Source organism: Mesoplodon mirus (assembly GCF_964341445.2).
Source record: "Mesoplodon mirus genome assembly, chromosome: 3".
Taxonomy (NCBI): Eukaryota; Metazoa; Chordata; class Mammalia; order Artiodactyla; family Ziphiidae; genus Mesoplodon; species Mesoplodon mirus.
In genome coordinates, this window is record NC_138978.1 from 7333454 (window position 1) to 7350779 (window position 17326).

General features: G+C 50.0%; 1 protein-coding gene across 5 annotated transcripts in view; it reads left to right on the top strand.

Annotated features, from left to right (window-relative positions):
* The first annotated feature begins 240 nt into the window (after nucleotides 1-240).
* PIK3CD (phosphatidylinositol-4,5-bisphosphate 3-kinase catalytic subunit delta) overlaps nucleotides 241-17326 on the top strand; it is a 50579-nt gene continuing 33493 nt past the window's right edge. For 3 of the 5 annotated variants that reach the window (XM_082613008.1, XM_082613010.1, XM_082613012.1), the window contains exon 1: nucleotides 241-363. The gene's annotated coding sequence lies outside the window, so the exon portion shown is untranslated. The remainder of the gene's footprint in view (nucleotides 364-17326) is intronic. The other 2 variants (XM_082613013.1, XM_082613014.1) reach the window with 1 other exon arrangement.

Below are 17326 nucleotides of genomic sequence, written 5' to 3' on the forward strand. Positions count from 1 at the left end.
TGGGCTCTTAGGACCTTTATTTGTCTTCTTTTATATATAAATACATATAAACTTGTTTTGAAGAAGGTCAAGGTGCAGCTTCCAGAGGCCCTGGAATGATGCCCCTCCACCCGCAGACGGGGTGGGGACTTGGACGGGAGGGGAGGGCGCAGCGGCAGAAGAAGCCGCAGGAGGACCTGTTGTTTTTCCTGTTGCAAGTAAAAAGGAAACAAAGTGGGAAGTGGAGTGTGCGGGCTGTCAGCAGGCGGGGCGCCCCTACCGCGCCCCGCCTCCCTGCCTCGAGGCTCACTCGCGCCCAGCGCCGTCGCTCCCAGCGGCCGCCGGCCCGAGCCGCCCCAGCCCCTGCCAGCCGCGCCGGGACCGGTAAGCGCTCGCCTCTGGCTGCGTCTGGGAGGTGGGGGAGAGGACCGGGGCCGGGGACTTCGGGGGACCTCGGGGAGCCGCGGGACCGGCTTGCGGACTTCTCCCGGCGCGTACAGCCCGTGCGCTCCGGCTCTGTGCGCCCGCCTGCGTCCGGCGAGCCCGGGACCTGGGCCAAGGCTGTGCGCGGGGTCGGGGCCGCCCCCTGAGCGTCCGCCGAGAGGGGTGCGCACAGCTCCCCTGCGCCTGGACTGCTTGCCCCCCGGAGCGGGACGGGGGAGCTCCCGGGCCCGGCGGCGGGGTACGGGCTGCGCTCCCGGCGGCTTTGCGGCCTCGCGTGCACCCACCGAGGCGCGGGGAGACGGACAGCGCTCAGCCGCGTGCGCTCTGTCCCGGGTGCTGGCGAGCGGCACCCCAGGGCGCCCCGGCCGCGCCGCGGGGTGCAGGCTACTCTCCTTAACGGCGGTGCCGCCCCCCTGCTCCCGTCGAGCGGTGGGGAGAGGGGTGTGCACACGTCCCCGGCGCCCTGGCCCGGCGCGCCCTCCCCAGCTCTGGTGAGCGGGGCCCTGGGCTGGAGAGCGGCCGGCTAGGACGTTGCCGGGCGCGTGGACGCGCGGCCGGTCCCTCTCCGGCCCACCCCGGCCGGGCTCCGGCCGCGGGCGCCGCTCACCGCGTGTTTACTGCAGCCGCGCGACGGAGATCAGCCCCCGGATCTGCGGCCGGGCCTGGGTTACGGCGGCAAAGCCGCCTTCAGCTTTGCATTTCCGGACTCTTTTTTTCTTTCTTCTTTTAAATACTCTTACCCGTAATTCAGCCTGAATGAGGCTGCTGCTTCTTCTTTTTTTTTTTTTAAATCGAGTTTCCTGTTTTTATTTAGGCTTTGTCTTCTGCACCCGTTTCTTTGAGATCGAGGAGAGGGGAACAGGGAGAACTTTCTTGGGGACCAGGATGGGGGGCACTGCTTTGCGTCTGCACCCTGCTCTGGTGGGGAGTGATAGGAGGCCCCGAAAAGCGCGCTCCGGAGGGGAAGCGGGTGGGGATGGGATTTCCGGGGTCGGAGTGTGGGGCGGCCTGGGGCGGCCCACGTACCAGGTTCTCGCGCAGCACCCTTGGGATCCCCCCAGTTTGCAGATGGAGCGCTCTGGCGCCCTCGGATGATTGAGCAGCTTTCACTTCGTTCTGGTGTCCCCTGGAAGGAGGGACCTGCGGGGTCTCGAACCCCACCGTACCATCAAGTGGGGCTTCTTCCCCCGGGCTCCTGCAGAGCCCCAGTGGACGCCACCCTCAGAAATGTCCTGCACGGTCACGCGTGTGTGCGGGGCGGTTGTGCCTTGGGGCCGGGAGCGGGTTCCTTCCCCAGGAATCTCGGAGGGAAAGGTTCACTGCTCCAAAGGGACTTTGAAACCGAGGACTGATTCCACTGAGCACTTCCCGAAGGGGTGCACACCGCTGGAGTGACTGACAGTGCCTTGGTGTTCTTGTCAAGTGAATGGTACCACAGGGGACTCTTCCCTTCCAAAGAATTGACTGTTTTTACAGATGGTTTTCGGTTAACCATAGGAGCTGAATGATGTCTCCATTTTCTCCTGACCCACACGTTTACAATTAGCTGATCCAGAATCCCGGTTCCTTCAGATGCCAAAGCGTTTAATCATCTGATGGTGTAGCTGCTTGCAGATGAAGGAGAATGTTTGCTAGTAGTTATCTTGTTGTGGGGACGGGGGACTCCGGGTGTCCTTTCAGAGCCACCTGGATACTCTCCTGTAAAACCCTACTACCGTTACCCACCCGGTTTGATTGATGTGACAAGTGGGGACGAAGATTCTTCTGATTTAGCAGGCCGTCCCCAAACCCAAGGAGACTGCTCTCTCTAGAGCAGAAATTGCCAACCCTTTAGCCTTTCCATGCCCTGCTGTGGCTTGATTTCTTGACTTTGAGATTTTGTCCATCCTGGCTCATGAGAGCACTGCCTAGCACATGCTGAGGTTGATTCTCTTTTGGTGCTTTCACCAAAGTAATGGAAGACACCCTGGAGTGGGGGGATTGGGTGGGAGGATGGGGTGTGCTCTCAAAACCTAGTTGGCAGTTGCCAGCTCTAAAGACAGCCAAGCTTACCTCCTTCTGAGCTCCACTCCCCTCACCTTCTCCACCCATGTTTGGAAACAACGCTGGCCACTCTGCGAATATAGCTGTTTCTGGAATTAGAGCAACTGCCGCAGAGGCCCTCCCGGCCATGCCGATGCCCCTTTCCAGCAGGATAAGCTGCATTTCTGCAGCCTTGGTCCATGCCCGGGGAGCGCACATAAAGCATATATTTGCATGATGCTGCGGGCTCCATCCTTTCTCTTGCTTTATTACTGTTTAGCAAGTGTTTACCGTGATCCCCCGGGGCGGGTTGGGGGGTGGGCCAAGGGGCTGTGCTAACAACAAGGCAGGCAGGCAGGGCGGGTACCAGCCCCAGGGGGAGCTTACAGGGCACCGACGATCCACAAATAGAGACCAGCTTCAGACCCGGTTAGCCTTTGTGCCTGGTCAAGGGAAATAGTGGGGGGTGGGGGTGGTGAATGGGGGGATGTGAGGGGTTAGTTCCTGCTTCACCTTGTTTTTCTTCAATTGCACAGTTAAAGGGAGAAGTGAATGTGCAACTTATGAAGCAATTCCCCTTTGGCTGGCTTATTTTTTCAAAACCATTTTTGTTTAGAGAGCAGTTTCCTCCCTCCAGCTGCTTCTGTGGGTCTGACCGTGGGGCTTGGGGCCCCATCAAATGTTTCCTTACCGTGGGACCTCAGAAGAGCTCTTTCAGTCACTCTCCAGGGGACCAACACGTTTCCCAGCCAAGCTGTCTAAGGGGCAGGTCCGGAGGGCAGTGCTCTGGGCGGGTCAGGGAGTGTCAGTGCCCTGCTGTCTGGGAGTGAGACGCGTGTGGTAATTAACCACCAGCCAAGGATGGCTGGAGCCTGACTGGTTGAGAGGGAGGAAAACATTCTCGTCTTGGTGCCACTGCCAGCGTTTCATAAATGACAAAGGTTGCAAAACTCCTCTCTCCTTACAGCGAACGCTAAAACTGGATTTTCTATTTGGTTGGTGGAAATCCCCTGCAATCATATCAGAAATGCTGCCAATTTCAAGATGGAAAAAAAAAATTTTGAAAGCCCAGGAACCTTCCCTCCTCACTCTCTCCTTGCAGACAAACACTGACTTTCTTTGGGTCCTTCCAAAATATGGCCCACTCTCCCCTCCCTTGGGGTCGGCCCGGTCCCTGGGGCCTGAGGTTGGCGCTGCACCAGCTTGGTGTGCAGGTGTGCAACCCTCCACTCCTGCCCCAGACGTGGTGACCTCACCCATTTAGAGAAGGCTTTCAGAGCTTCTCCTAGAAATGGGTGCTTTCCAAGCCCACCTACTTTCTGAGCCGAGAGGGAGAGTGTTGGGAGTGATGGGTGTGGCTGTTTCTAAAGTGGTATTTCAGTTCGCTTCTGTTTCCCTCTCTTTGGGGGAAATTGCAAGCCTCAGAATCCCCAGTTGTAACATTGAAATAGCAATATTACCGCCAGTCTTAAAGATTTCATATATTCATGTGTAAAGTGCCAGGCACACAGTGAAACACATAACGTCTGTAAAGGAGCTGGTGTGTAGAAGGTGATCTGTAAGTGATTTATTATTTTCCCACTATCCCAACGTAGCCACTGCCAATTTGGGTATCTTTTCCTTTTTTAAAATGTGCATTTTAAATTGTGACTAGTAGGCATGTGCTTTTTTATCTTAATTTTTATGTTTCAATTGTGGTAAAATATACATAAAATTTACTATTTTGACGTACATTCACCTTGTTATGAACCGTCACTACCATCCACCTCCAGAATTTTCTTGTCTTGCCAAATTGAAACTCTTTACCCCTTAAACCCTAATTCCCTATAGCCTTTTCCACCCACCCCCTGGCAACCACCATTCAACTTCCTGTCTCTGAATTTGACTACTCTTGGTATCTAAGTGGAATTGCACAGTATTTGTCTTTTTGTGACTGGCTTATTTCACGTAGCATAATGGCCTCTAGATTCATCCACATTGCAGCATGTGTCAGGATCCCCTTCTTTTTTAGGGCTGAATAATATTCCATTGTATGGATGGACCACATTTTGCTCATCCAGTCATCTATCAATGAACACTTGGGTTGCTTCCACTTTGGGGTTATTGTGAATAATGCCACTTTGAACGTGGATATACAGATATCTGTTTGGGTCCTTGCTTTGAATTCTTTTGCATATATAACCAGAAGTGTAATTGCTGGCTCATATGGTAAGGTAATCCTATACTTAATTTTTTGAGGGGCAAAGCATGTGCTTTTGTAACTTGCTTTTTCACTTAACATGGGCACATTAGCATTTTTCCACATTGCTTCATCACCTGGCGTCCTTTTATTGGTAGTATAAGTGTCGTAATGCAGGGACACCATCATTTTCTTGGTCATCCTCCATTGTGGGACATTTATGTTGCTTCCAGACACACACACACACACACACACACACACACCCCACTTTTGAAATACTATAAGGGATATTTTCAGGTATCTGAGTTTTCACAAATTATCACATTAAAGGCATTGACCATTTTTATGGCTCCTGAAGCTAAATGTTTTTCCAAGAAAGATGGGACCAGTTTATCCCAGTGATATACAATAGTTTCATGACACTCTTGCTGGCATTTAAAATAATATTGGAAAAAATGTTTTACTAATAGGCCTAAAAGGTAGTCATTTTTTTTTTTTTTTTTTGTGGTACGCGGGCCTCTCACTGTGGTGGCCTCTCCAGTTGCGGAGCACAGGCTCCGGACACGCAGGCTCAGCGGCCATGGCTCACGGGCCCAGCTGCTCCGCGGCATGTGGGATCCTCCCAGACCGGGGCACGAACGTGTGTCCCCTGCATCAGCAGGTGGACTCTCAACCACTGCGCCACCAGGGAAGCCCCAAGGTAGTCATCTTAAATGTGCTTTGTTTTCTTTCTGTTTTTTTGTTTGCTTGTTTGTTTTTGCAATGAGACTAAATAGCTTTCTTTTTGGTTGCTAGCTGCATGTACAGCATGAGGTTTGCTGCAGTGTAATACAGTAGTTAAACCCTGAACTCTGGGATCGGATGGAACTCTGGAATTTAAACTGTTGTTTCTCCACAACCCTGCTGTGTGACCTTGAGCAGATTACTTACCTTCTCTGATCCTCAGTTTCCTCTTCTATAAAGTGAAGCTAAAGGGACCTATTCTTAGGGTTGTGTTAAGGATTAAGTGAGATAAACTATGTAATGAACACCACCTAGCACATAGCTGATACTCAGTAAACACTAGCTGTTTTCGTTATTATCGTTATTTTAATTTAACAAGTCCCCATTCACTCTCACGATTCACCTTGTTTCTGCAAGGAGAGATGGTTTACACTTAAGCCAAAGGGATCCATTTTTCTGCTGTAAAGGTAGCCGATCCTAGGAGGAAGCTGACAGCCCCTCTCTGTGGAAATGGATCCTTTCCGCCGGCTGTCTGGCTGGCTGGCTGCATTTGGGTGTGAGCCTCCCTGGGGCAAATACATGAACCGATGCCAGGTGATGCTTAACCCCGCTGAAAGGCAGGGCTGTGAGGGGCTGCAGGACCCCGTGCCTCCATAGCGTGGAAGTGGGGGTAAAGACTTACAAATGGTGGAGTCCAGAATTCATCTTGGTGACTGTTCTGCGTCCACATCCTGATGCTCCTTCATGCAGTTTGGGAAACTGAGGCAGGTGTTTCAGGTGTGGGACTCTGGGGGCTTTGGCACCAGCTTGGGTTGCTGCCCATGAAGCAGGCTTTTGCAGCCCCTTGGAGTAAAGAGGCCTCCATGCTCCTCTCAAGTGGGCATCAGGTAGCCTCAGGTGAGGGGGGGATGTATGTCCATCACACAGATTATTTATCCATGCTTAATGCATGCATTTTCCTCTTTGCTGCTGATCTGTGTCTGAGGAGGAAGTTAATAAAACCAGGGTCGTGGTCTCAAATAAACAGCTTCATGAGAAATTTCTTCTAAGGGGAAAAAACACACAAAAACCCCTAACTTTCCCCTTTATCTGCCCCTCTCAAAAACCTCCATTAAAAAACACTTCTCATGTTCAGGGCCAATGAATAGGTGAGCAAAACCACACCTCCTGTTTCTGATGGCTCTTGGGTCCAAAAGCCGACTCACTGGGTCATGAATCTTTTTTCCCTATTGTGTGGTGTGATGAATATTTGAATACTACAGGTCATCTACTGTCATTGGGAAACCAGTGATGAAGCGTGGTCTATTTTTAAATTAAGTGCAGCAGCACATCTAATATGTGGCAGCTTCGTAAGATGTGTGTGGCTTTATATTTCCAGTGGGAAGCACAGTGGGAGGCACAGTGTTTAGAGAATGGGTAGAAAGGAAGCCTTATGTTCGTGTTTAAAGCAAGAACTTTGGGACTTCCCTGGCGGTCCAGTGGTTAAGGCTCGGTGCTTCCACTGCAGGGGGCACCGGTTCGATCCCTGGTCAGGGAACTAAGGTCCCACGTGCCACTCAGCCAATTAAAAAAAAAAAAAAAAAAAAGAGCCGAGCTTTAAAATTGGACAGAAGTTCAGATCTTGGCTTTGTCCCCTAACATGTCGTGACCTGGACGAGTTGCTAACCTCTCTGAGCCTCCAGGTTTTCACCTGAAAACTGGGATAACAGTAGCTCTTTTACTGGATTGTTGTGAGGATTAGAAATAAGGAAAAACCTGTAGTTGGTAATGGGCATCCAAAAGTTGCTGTTTTTGCCAGTGGATGAATGAATCTTTGCAGCCCATGCTGTAGGAGTGAATGGATTTTAAATGACAGGTATCTTTGTCCTAAGTCATTGAGCTTTGCTTGCATGCTAAGGTTTATTCAACCACTGTCTTATGTGACCCTCCCATGAATGATCTTTTTGGAATGCACAGGGTGTGTATTAATAAATACCACCATTTTACAGATAAAGGTTGGAATCGCTTTGTCCTTTGTTATCAGCCTGCTCCTCTCAGATGTGCCAAAACCAGAAGGTTTAGTTTTTTCAGCTTTTTCTAACCCTTCAAGGTCTGAAGGAGCTTGGAGGACAGGGGCTGAGGAGAGTGGAGGTGAGGTCTTCTAGTGAGGTCTGCCATCAAGTGGCCTTGGCCTGGGCAGTGGGCTCTGGCTTGGCCCTGTCACCTGCAAGCTGCAGCAGCGAGACGGGGATGCCCAAGTGGGCAAGCTGCTCTGGAGACAGCTGTCCCAGAAGCCCTTGTGCTGCAGGTTTGTGGGAAAGTGGTTGGGAGATGGCTGGGCAGCTGGCAGTGACCTTGACCCTCACGGACTGTGCTTCTCCAACTTTCCCACCCGCTCTTCCTGCCAGAGGAGATGGGATTCCGACCCTAGCCTGCAGCAACCCACCCCAACCGTGACCTTGCTTTGAAGCTTCAAGTTTTATTTTTAACACTAACATTAATTTTACATTCTATTCCATGATAATCCATGTTTGTTTTGCTATGAGGACTATTCCTCCCTTACTTGAGGCAGATGGATGCTCTGGGAAGATGTTTATGTTTTCCCTGTGGCTTCCCCTACTCCCAGCCCAGTGCCTTCAACTATAGCTTGAAAAACATAGATTAAGGCAAAATAGCGATTAGATTAGACGCAACTGTGACAAGAAATGTCTAGCTTCATAAAAGCCCTTTTATCCTCTGTGATTCATTGGTTGAGTAACTGAAACTTTGGTTTACGTAGCTAATTAACATGCTATACCTCGCATCTAAGCATTTTATTTTAACTTAAAACATCGATGTACGTTGATGTACTGATGTAAGGCCAAGAGCTTTTGTTTGATCGGTTCATCATTCTTACGTAAGGTGTATCGACCTTGTCAATTTTTATTCTTCTCCCCTATCTCTCTTTTTTAAAATATTGATTTATTTGTCTGCACTGGGTCTTCGTTGTGGCACACGGGATCTAGTTCCCTGAGCAGGGATCGAACCTGGGCCCCCTGTATTGGGAGTGTGGAGTCTTAACCACTGGACCACCAGGGAAGTCCCTTTCCACTATCTTTTACAGTTTCTTTGCTCAGTCTCGTTCAACGGAAACTTTTGTTTCAGTGGCTTGTCTTTATTATTTCTAAAGCAGTCAGTTCCGTCTTCATGGAAACAGCTCTTTCTTTTTTCACACCCGGATTTCTTCCACTTATCCACTTACCACGTTGTGTCATTACAAAGGTGAACAGCTGGTGTGGGTGTATCTGGGCACAATCACAGCCAGCTCTTGCAGAGACCAGAACCTGGCAGCCTGGCACCCCGCGTGGTCAGCATGAGTGGTCAGGATGTCTTCAAGAGCAAATGCAGGGCTTCCCTGATGGCGCAGTGGTTGGGAGTCTGCCTGCCGTTGCAGGGGACACGGGTTCGTGCCCCGGTCCGGGAAGATCCCACATGCCGCGGAGCGGCTGGGCCCATGAGCCATGGCTGCTGAGCCTGCGCGTCCGGAGTCTGTGCTCCACAACGGGAGAGGCCACAACACTGAGAGGCCCGCGTACCGCAAAAAAAAAAAAAAAAAAGAGCAAATGCAGAGCACGGTTCCCCCATTTTTGCTAGGGAGAAGTCAGGTAAGACGTCGGAATCACAGAGCCTGGGCGAGAGGCGGGGTTTGACTCAGAACTCCCATCTCAACGACACCAGCCCCTCTGAGATGAGCACAACAAGCTCTAGAAGGGAGGCCTTTCACACCAGTTTCTTTTTCTGCAGATCCAATCAGCAGCATTTGTACTAATGAACCTTGCTATTGGCCAGCTCTGAATTGCCACCTTCATTGCTCTAACTTGCTCTGTCTTCGTCTCATAAGAATAACAACACAGACACTTCTGTAGCTCCCCCCCACTCTGCTAGGCAGTGTTCTGGGCACTTTGAAAATACTGATTTATTCTTTTAAGCACTATTGCGATCTCTGTTTTACAGAAGGGGGAACTGAGGCGCAGAAAGGTTTAGTAACTTCCGTAGGTATGACTCAGGAAGTGCTTAGGTATTACCTAGGCACTTCCTGGGTATTGCCCGAGGAAGTGGCAGGGCCTGTTCCTAACCTCTGTCCTGTACTGTCTCCAAATGTGGCCACCTATTTCCCAGGAGGAAGCATTTATTTGGGGCAGGGGAATCTGGGTCCCAGGTGGGAGGAGGGCTGAGGCCTCTGGGAGTCCCCTGGCTGTGCAGAGGGGCTGGGGTCCAGGCAGCCTTTCTTTTCTTGCTGGTCCTTTGTCTCTGGTGGAGTGTCTTCCTGGGATCTGTTCCTCTACAGAGAAGTGCCAGGAGGATGCAGCTTCCGGTACCCAGCGTGGCCCCAGCCTGCCCAGGTGGTGCCCATTCTCCCCCTCTGTCCAGAGGAAGCAGGGCCTGGCCTCTGAAATCTCAACTGCTTCCTTTCCCAACTCTTGAACCTTTTTTTTTTTGCGGTACGCGGGCCTCTCACTGCTGTGGCCCCTCCCGTTGCGGAGCACAGGCTCCGGACGTGCAGGCTCAGCGGCCATGGCTCACAGGCCCATCCGCTCCGCGGCATGTGGGATCCTCCCGGACCGGGGCACGAACCCGTGTCCCCCGAATCAGCAGGCGGACTCTCAACCACTGCGCCACCAGGGAAGCCCTCTTGAACCTTTTGTGGGAAGTCCACCTAAGGGTCCTCAAGCTAATGAGTGACACAATCAGGGCATCGGTACTCAGGTGTCTTCTTGACCAGTGGCCCCAGTCTGGTTCCTTTGCCCTGACCCAGGAAAGGCAGTGTGGTACACTGGTAAGAGCAGGGCTCTGGAGTCAACCTGGTTCAGATCTGCCTCTCCCATCACTAGCTGTGCAGCGTAACCTCCTTGAGCCTCACCCTCATCCTTTGTGAAACAGAGGGCCTGCCTTCAGGGCTACTTGTGATCATTAAATTCGAAAATGGACCTAAGGCACCTAAAATGTGCCTTATCGTGGTAGGTGCTCAGTGATGGGAGCTGCTTGCTGTAGCCCCAAAGACGGGCCTGATAACTGATGAAGAGGCTGTTGTTCTGAACTTATCCCAGAGGCTCCCAGGGCAGGAGCAGCCTGGAGACCTGGGAGTGGAAGGAGGAGGCATGGGGGCACCTGCCAAGGAGAGATGGACCAGGCGATGGCTGATGGAATGAGATGTTCAGAGTTCTCTGTCATCCCCAAGGCCTACAGGTTGTCTGCAGATCTAGGGTTTCATGACAACAGGAGAGAAGGACACGTAAGCCCATGGCTGGGTGGAGAAGGAGGCTGGGGGCTGAGCCTGGGGAGGGGGTACCCAGGAGAATGGAGTAAACTGCCAAGTAGCTGGCACCCTTATGAGGGGCACCCAACTCCATTGCCATCCTGAATGTGTGTGGGGGGGTGTGTGTGTGACTTGTTTGGGATCAGGAGAGAAGAGAGGAAGTTGAGTTTGTAGCTTTAAAAGATATTAATTTCTTGGGGGTCTTGAGATTGGGGGGGTCTACATCTTCCAGGTATCATAGGTTGTGATTTTCCTAGATTATGCATGCACGTTTTTAATATATGTGCTCTATGTTTTATAAGTGTGTGTGTGTGTATACTATATAGATTTAATTGTACAGAATCAATACAAGCTAGTTATGAAAAGTTTGTTAAAAATACAGATTTGCCAAAGGAAGAAAAAAAAATCTATCATCCACCTGCCCTAGAAATCCACCACTCAATCGTTTCTAACCTTTTTCAGATTTTAAATCCTTTTGAAAATCTGCTGGGACTTCCCTGGTGGTCCAGTGGCTAAGGCTCCGTGCTCCCAATGCAGGGGGCCCAGGTTCGATCCCGGGTCAGGGAACTAGATCTCTCATGCTGCAACTAAAGAGTTCACATGTCGCAACTAAAGATCCCACGTGCCACAATTTAAAAAAGAAAAGAAAAGAAAGGAAAATCCACTGAAAAATCTCAGACCTTCTCCCCAGAAAATGTTCCTAGGAGAACATTTGTGTGTATACTTTCATTAGGTTCCCCAGGCCCCCAGGCTCACCCTAGACTCTGGGAGGGTGCAGTGAAGAGCTGTTTAGGTCCGACCGCTGGCTTCTTCACATTGTGAGACTCTGACTCTGAAACCAACCTCAGAGGCCAGAGAGAGACGGAAGATTCTGACCACCCCAAGGCCTCTGTGAGACACACTTGTTCAAAGTCTGCTTTGAAGCTGTTTCTGTTTCCAGTCTTGACCACCTCTTAGATACGATGTACAAGTGTGCTCTGTGTCATTTAAGTCCTTTTCTTTGCCCTAAATTCACTGCTCCTTTTGGGGGCTTTCAGCCAGGACCGGCTTTCCTGCATCATTGGGTGACTCCCCTGTAGGATCGGTTCATTTGCGGAGCCTGCCTGTCCTTTGGGACAGTTGCAGCTTGTGGGTTTGTGGCCCACCCCACTTCTGCGTGAAGGGCCTTGGCTTGGGCAGGTGGAAAAGCCAGCCCAGGAGAGCTGGGTGTCGACCATGGGTGGGTGGAATGGTCTCTGGGGGATGGGAAGTCAGGGACATGTCCAGGCCTTGCATGTTGGGCTCCAGGCGGCTTGAGACCCCGTATGATGAGCACACAGACCCCCTTTCACTGAGTGGGTGGGCTGGTGTAGACCACCCCACCCCATGGTGCCTGAGGCATTGGTTAGCCTCCCTGAGACCTTAGCATGTTCTCTGCTCCAGGCATTGGGGGGGCCCCTCCACTTTTGAGAATCCCAAGGCTTTTCCTAGTCCTGTGGGGAACCAGCCTCCCTTGGTGCCACTTCCCATTTTGGACAGTGACCTCACCTGGTTTCCTCTCACCCTTTTTTTTAAAAAATTATTTATTATTTATTTATTTATTTTTGGCTGGTCTTCGTTGCTGCGCGCAGGCTTTCTCTGGTTGCGGCGAGTGGGGGCTACTCTTCCTTGCGGTGCACGGGCTTCTCATTGCAGTGGCTTCTCTTGTTGTGGAGCACGGGCTCTAGGCACGGGGGCTTCAGTAGTTGTAGCACACAGGCTTCAGTAGTTGTGGCTCGTGGGCTCTAGAACGCAGGCTCAGTAGTTGTGGTGCACGGGCTTAGTTGCTCTGCGGCATGTGGGATCTTCCTGGACCAGGGCTCGAACCCGTGTCCCCTCCGTTGGCAGGCGGATTCTTAACCACTGCACCACCAAGGAAGCCCTTCTCTCCCCTTTTTCTAATACAACAAGCTTTATTGAGATATAATTTACATGCCATAAAATTCATTTAAGGTACACAACTCAGTGGTTTCTTAATATACCCACAGAATTGTGCAACCATCACCATAATCTTTTTTAGAACATGTTCCTCACTCAAAAAAGAAACCTTGTACTCACTAGCAGTCACTCCCCAGTTCTCCTCAACCCCCCCGCCCTAGGCAACCACTGGTCTACTTTCTGTTTCTATGGACTTGCCTGTTCTGGACATTTCATACACATGGAATCATACAGGATGTGGTCTTCTGTGGCTGGCTTCTTTCACTCGGCCTGTTGCTGATTCTTTAGGAACGTGTCTGACTCATAATTACAGTGGAGGAGTTGTTTGTACTGACTGTTTATTCAGTCACAGGTATCGGATGGAACCTCTGCTATACTAAGCCTGGAGCAGGTGCTGGGCCACGCAGCAAGGAACACGGCAGCCATTAGTGTATTAGTTATCTCTTGCTATGTAACAAGTTATCACAAAACTTAGCTTAAGCAACAAACACTTACCATCTCGGTTTCTTTGGGTCAGAATCTGGGAGCAGCTGGGGCTGCAGGTGTATGTGGCTGGAGGTACCTGCCAAGGTTTTGATGTGTCAGTTCCTTGCCATGTGGGCTTCTTCCTAGGGCAGCTTGAGTGTCCTTACAACATGGCTGCTGGCTTAGCCCAGAGTTAAAGATGAGAGAAAGAGAAAAGAGAAAAAAAATAGATGAGAGAAAGACACAAAGATTGCCCAAGACCGAAGCCCTATGGTCTTTTATAAGCTAATCTAGAAGGTGACATGGCATCACTCTGCCATATTCTTTTGGTCACAACCCTGCTATAATGTGGCGGGGGGGGGGAGCTGCACAAAGGTGTGACTACCAGGAAGGGCAAGTACCTGGATGTAGTTTCATATAGAGAATGGTCCTTATGAGATCCAGGACCCAGCGGGCTCATTCATGAAGGGCTTACATTGCTGCCTCTGAATGAGCTTTGGGTCAGCTCTGAGTTCTCTGGGCTCCATGCTCTATTGAGGCGTCTTCCCTCTCCCCCTACTCTGTATTTGTAATTAGGGAGATTGACATGTAATTATATATAGACTTGAACTTGGTTCTACCAGATTTACCCACTTCTGTTAGAATAATTTTTACAGATTCTTTCTCCAGGTATTTGTGAATTCTGTTTGCATTTCTGTCAAATGGGTGAGCCAGTTTTTGAATTTCCTTTCAATCCCGTCATCAAGAAGGGTATTGACTAGAACAGGCCCAGGACTCATCCTGGTGGTTTTGACCACTTCCCACCAGGGCACTGGGTCACGTCATCTAACAGAGTCTCTGGAGGCCCCTCCTTTTCCAAGTGGTCCATAAGATTGTCTTGAGGGGCAGGACCGGGTCATGATGAAACGGGCATATATCATGCATAAAAAAATCGACCCTTGTGCCCTATAGGAGGTGGACGATTCATTGTTAGAAGCAGTTTTAGCTGTTGGTAGGTGTGGGTTCTGATCCCTGCTCTGCCACTTATTGTGTAACTTTGGGTACGTCTTGGGCCTCAGTTTCTTTAAGGAGATGATAATACCTACTTTGTGGGGTTGTTTTGACGATTTGATGAGATAAAGTCCCAGGTATGTACTGCTGTGCAAACCACACCAAACTTCGAGATATAAAGTAACAAGTGTTTTTATTATGGGCATGGATTCCGTGGGCCAGGAACTCAGACAGGGCTGGACAGGACAGCTTGGCTGTGTCCTGTGATGTCTGGAGTCAGCAGGGAAGACTCTCAAAGGGCTGCGGATTACTTGAACATCGGGTTGGGGGGGTGCTGGAATCACCTGGAAGTTTCTTCACTAGTCTAGTTGCCTGGGCAGGGATGACTCAAAGGCTGGGCTCAGATGGGACTGTCAACCTGAGTGCTTACACTGGCTTCTCTTTCTGGCTTGGGCTTCCTCACAGCATGGCGGCTCTGGGTCACACTTTCTTGATGCCAGAACTCCAATAACAAGCATTGGTGCTTGGTTCCAAACCAAAGTGGAAGCTGTATGACCTTTTATGACCTAAACTCTCAAGCCACTTAGCACCACTCCTGCTATACTCTCTTAGTCAAGGAAGTCAAAAACCCACCCAGATTTAAGGGGAGGAGACATAGATGCCTTTTCTATGAGAATTGGCCACCATGTTTTATTTTTTTTTTTTATTTTTATTTATTTATTTATTTATTTATTTATTTATTTATTTATTTTTTTTGCGTTACGCAGGCCTCTCACTGTTGTGGCAGCACAGGCTCTGGACGCACAGGCTCAGCGGCCATGGCTCACGGGCCCAGCCGCTCCGCGGCATGTGGGATCTTCCCAGACCGGGGCACGAACCCGTGTCCCCTGCATCGGCAGGCGGACTCTCAACCACTGCGCCACCAGGGAAGCCTGGCCACCTTGTTTTAAAGCCTTCATGATAAATGTAAAAACATTTAGCATGATGACTGCCATGTCGTATGGGCCAGAACATGTTAGCTGCTGTTCCCTCTGCTGCTGCCCACTTTTTTGTTTTCACATCTTTATTGGAGTATAAATGCTTTACAATGTTGTGTTAGTTTCTGCTGTACAACAAAGTGTACAGCTAGGGCCTCCCTGGTGGCGCAGTGGTTGAGAGTCCGCCTGCCGATGCAGGGGATACGGGTTCGTGCCCCGGTCTGGGAGGATCCCATATGCCGCGGAGCGGCTGGGCCCGTGAGCCACGGCCGCTGGGCCGGCGCGTCCGGAGCCTGTGCTCCGCAACGGGAGAGGCCACAACAGTGAGAGGCCCGCATACCGCAAAAAGAAAAAAAAAAAAAAAAAAAAAAGTGTACAGCTATATGTATTCATATATCCCCATATCCTCCGTCTTGAGCCTCCCTCCCACCCTCCCTATCCCACCCCTCTAGGTGGTCACAAAGCACTGAGCTGATCTCCCTGTGCAATGCAGCAGCTTCCCACTAGCCATCCATTTTACATTTGGTAGTGTATATATGTCAGTGCCACTCTCTCACTTCATCCCAGCTTCCCCTCCCGCCCCGCCCCGTGTCCTCAAGTCCATTCTCTACGTCTGCGTCTTTATTCCTGCCCTGCCACTAGGTGCTGTCCACTTTGGTATCTCCCAGGTACTGACTGCTGTGGATCTGATTGTGTGACTTACGTAAGCCCCCTGCCCCCCGTCTTAACTAAATGATCTTTAAGCTGCAGCTCAGTAAATATGTTTAGTCTAATATTTCCAGATTCATTCTTTTTACCTTCTTCAAGTTTGGACCCAACTTTTAAAAATTTCCTAGCCCTTAGTTGAATTTCCTTACCCTCAACGGCTTCTCAAACACATCTAGAGGTTTTCACAAGGAGATTCTAGAAGGTCAGTTTCCTGAGTCCCCCGGGGTATCTTTCGTGAGCTTTGATGTGTGATTCACACAGTCCCCTGATGTTCCAGGCACCCTTTTTATCCCCTTACTCTAATTTTCTCAGAATAAAAATTAACAATTGACCTTTTCCAGAAACAGAGGAATAGCTTTTCTTCTCTAAAATGTATAAAAAAGTCTAAGACCTCATGTCCTCCCACAAGGATCACATGCTAGAATTGGAAACCTAAGACTCACAGGAAACCGTGGTGGAATGCAGGATATAACCAGGTGCCCCACCGCGAGGCCGGGCTGGAAGCCCCCTACCTGTGCTGTCCCATTGCTCCTTACCTCTACTGGCCAAGTCTGGTGGCTCCTCTTTTACAGGGGAGGATATGGCTCTGGAGAGATTAGGACAGTCATCCAAAGGCAGATCTAACTCCAGGGCTGGTGCTCCTACCTTTCTTGGGGAGATTCCCTGCAACCACGCACGGTTTTGGGTTGACATGTTGCATTGCAGACATGAGCATCACTTTTTAAATCTGTGCCTCCCCTCCCCCACCCCCAGATCACAAACTCTGGAAGCCTCAGTTCAGACAGACTTTTTTGGTCTAAGCTTGGGGAATTAGCAAAAGAAAGAAGGAAGCTCCAGATTCTAATTAACTTTGCTTTTTAACTACAGATGAGCCACTTTTTGAGTTACCTGGGGGTGAGAGTCTCAAAGATAATGAAAATATGTAAAGATGACAGGCACGCAGGAGCCAGACACTCCTGTAATTAGGTTCCCTCACCCTTGGGCCTTGAGAGTAAAAAGATCAAGGGAACAAAAGGACAGGGGAATTATGTGAATAACTGTGGTAACTATCTTCCGCCTTTGAGGAGGATTATTTTTCAGAGTCTTCCTGTTTTTCCCAATAGAACTTAAAACAAACATTTAACTGTTTTTTTGTTTTTTGGTTGTTGTTAGTTTCATCTTTTTTTTTTTTTTCAACTGTAGCCTTTTTAGTCTTGTCCCTACTCAGCTTTCTTATCTGACCACACCTAAAAATGCTATAGAGAAAGAAAAATGGTTTTCCCTCTACCCTTCTAAGTTCTTGGCTGAGGCCTCCCCACACCTGCCCTGTAATAAAAAGACAGATTAACAGGAGAATAACAAATTTAAACACATACATATGTATGGAAGCCCCCCAAAGATATGAGACTCAAAAGAAGTCACCAGAGCAGAAAGCTTTTGTATCTTTTAGACAAACAATTAATTTGTGAAGAATTGACAAGACAAGGGGTTTGGGCTAGGGGTAGTAGATGGTGAAGAAGTTAACAAGGTTTGGGACTTCCCTGGTGGTGCAGTGGTTGAGAGTCTGCCTGCCAATGCAGGGGACACCGGTTCGAGCCCTGGTCTGGGAAGATCCCACGTGCCGCGGCG